The following is a 2845-nucleotide window of genomic DNA, read 5'->3' on the forward strand; positions in this document are numbered from 1 at the left end:
CCTCCCAAGTGTTTTGCATCACCTTCACTCCCTCAATGGTCGCGATGATAGGGGCTTCCACAGGCAAATTGTCTTCCCGAAAGACTCCCAATCGTGAATTGGTCCAAACGCCTGAGAGTGTCCCAATAGCCTTCGTCCACGTTGCCCCCATGTCACGCGACTCAAACAAACTCTGGCCATCTTTACACTGAACGATCATAAAAATGTGTCTCCTATTTCATTCGGTGATGCTGGGGTTAAAGCATTTCGCAGGAGAAATGCCCTCTGGGAACGCCCAGTTGTTGTCGTTGTTTTTTGAATAAGTGATCCTGGAGAAAGGTTGATTTTCCCCATTCCTCGCCCTCAGGGTAAACACAAGTGTGCCACCCTCCATTACAATGCCTGAACTGCCACCATCAAGATCAGACAGGTTGCTTTTAATCCTTTGGGGGATGTGCCGTGAAGGTGACTTGGGTTCAGCCCAGTCGATCAATTTAATTTGCATGCCGTCATTGGAGTGCGTGGCACCACCCACAACCAGTTGAATACCCCAGCCATCCGTATTCTAGCAATCATCATCTTTTTTACATATTGTAGCTCTCCACAAGTAGAAACACTTTATTGTCCTTTGCAATCGCTGTGGGGTTGCACGCAACACCAAAAAGATCCTCTTCATTCACTGTACTAAACAGTGTGCGTACCCTCCATTTATCCTTATTGTTCTCGGCGGCAATTAACGGCCACGTCTCCGCAGCCTTGATGTACCCAGCCACAATGTCGGAAGACCGAACCCCAAACAGGTTATGTTCATGGGCGTTATACCCGGACAAGTCTTCAGCAAAGGCAAGCACTACTCCGCCAGCACGGACGATAGAGGGTGAGACGAATGCTTTCTTCACTTCACATGCCAAGTCCCATCTCTTCACACCACCCGCTTCTTCATCGGCACAAAAATATCAATCTCCTGCGCCAGTTGCACAGCCCCGGAGTTACTCTTCACGGCGGTCGAAGCCCCACAGGTGCCGCAGCAAACCATCACAAAGAGGAGCATCACCGCTAAATCAAAAACACACCGGGACATGTTGGGACTCTGCGGCTCACTCTCTCTTCCTTCCCTCCTCCTTCCGCTGGATCCGGTCACGCCGCGACGGTTGTGTGTGCGGGGTGCCTTCACTGTAACAACACGTGAGAGCATATAAATATGTGTGTGTGGGCGGTGTGTGTGCTGTTGGTCCTTTCAGAGCCTTCGAATTTCACGGTAGCGATTAGCGCTCGTTTTCTTTCCTTCCTAGTGTGTCTGTGTTCAAGAAGTGGAGAGTACAGCAGCAACAGCGGCAATACACCAGAAAGGTCAGTGAGGAGCAAAGCAGAGCACCCACGCAGAGAGCAGCAACACGAGACAATCCGGAAGGAACAGCACAGAGAACCATCGCCCACAGAAAAGAGCAGCAACGCGGCAAGTCACAGCGGGCCGTCGGTGTGTGCGGGCCAGCCCTCACGCGGTGCAACACGCCACACCCAACAGGGAATGACAGACAGACAGGCGGAGAGAGAGATATGAATGGATGCCGCCAAGAGGCACTCACAATCAACATGGCCCGTGAGCATGCAGCCACTCCACGCAGGAACACAGGAGGAGAGGGTGACAGGAGAAAAGCAAGAAGCAGCATAACACACACGGAAGGAACAAACGACAGGCGGGAAAAGCATCGCCAAAGGCCCTCGCCCTGGCCAGCGACTCCACACCAGCCCTCACACACACACACCATCGCAGTGCTGCCAGTACGCGGATAAGAAAATTCGGCCCTCCACACAACAAACGCACACACCGCCAGCAATCAACCACCAATGGACAAAAACGAGAAGAGGCACACCGCCACCGCCTCCATTTCAATCCCACGGCAACGGAATACGGCCACAGCCCGCTGCCGGCACACAACGCACACGGAGCCAGCAATCGCCCAAAGAGCCACACGAGGAAGCGGATCCTCACCCAGCCATGAAGTGGCAACAAGGTTTCCAGCCATTCCGCCCACAATGGGATTCGGTGCCCAACTCAAAGAAGTCACAGGCGGCGCATCACACCCGCAGGAAAAGTAACTCGCGGTGCGCGTTCCCTCTCTCCTCCTTCCCTTCATGCCCACGGAGGAAGCAGCAGCCACCCGCAACCGCCAGCACACGCTACAAAAAAAGCATCCAAATCCACTGCAATGTGCATTTTGTGCGTGCATTTTGTTGTGTGTGCCTGCAGACAGACGAAGCAAAGAAGTAAAAGCAGGAGCAGAGCAAGTGAAGGGACGCACAAACAAAAACGTACAGCAGAAATGCATGGCAGAAATAAAGAGAAAAAGACTGCTCAAGCTCATTATATTGCACTGCAGACAAAGCAGCGGCAATTCATTAAAAAATTTATTAAAATTTAAAAAAAAATTCATCTTCACCCTTCCACACCTCACACTTTGAAAAAAGAAAAAAACAAGAAAAAAAAATGTAAGAAAAAAGAAAAAAGCCGTCCTCTACTATAATTCCACCCTAAACAAAAAAAAGAAAAGAAAAATAACACACACACACAAAAAAAAAAAACACTTACCGTTTAGCCCCACCAAACTGTCTGCATATATTTTGCCCCAAAAAAAAATTAAATAGTTGCATGTCTTTCAACCGTCTGACCCTCTGTGTGTCCGCACATCGTTTATATTTCACGGGGTCATCTGCGTGTTGCTGCTCCCCTCAGCCCTTTCATCGGCGCGTGAGTGCGGCCCGCAGAGCTCAGTCACTCGTGTGTGTGGGGACTGAGAGAAGCACGCAGATATGACGGGAGTAGCGTCACTCCATCGGGAAAGTGAGCGCAGCAAAAAAAAAAAAA

The 2845-nt window shown here is 50.5% G+C and overlaps 1 pseudogene, besides 5 other annotated features; it reads right to left on the reverse strand.

Moving 5' to 3' along the window:
• Positions 1 to 1013: a sequence feature (haploid, Esmeraldo-like haplotype).
• On the reverse strand, positions 1 to 1174 carry Tc00.1047053510365.10 (annotated as a pseudogene; the record flags this gene model as incomplete).
• Positions 1014 to 2845: a sequence feature (areas not merged during assembly with more than two copies in the genome that could not be assigned to a particular haplotype).
• Positions 2379 to 2411: a sequence feature (AT_rich).
• Positions 2442 to 2487: a sequence feature (A-rich).
• Positions 2514 to 2562: a sequence feature (A-rich).

This window comes from Trypanosoma cruzi, genomic scaffold (assembly GCF_000209065.1).
Source record: "Trypanosoma cruzi strain CL Brener 1047053516725 genomic scaffold, whole genome shotgun sequence".
NCBI classification, from domain to species: Eukaryota; Euglenozoa; class Kinetoplastea; order Trypanosomatida; family Trypanosomatidae; genus Trypanosoma; species Trypanosoma cruzi.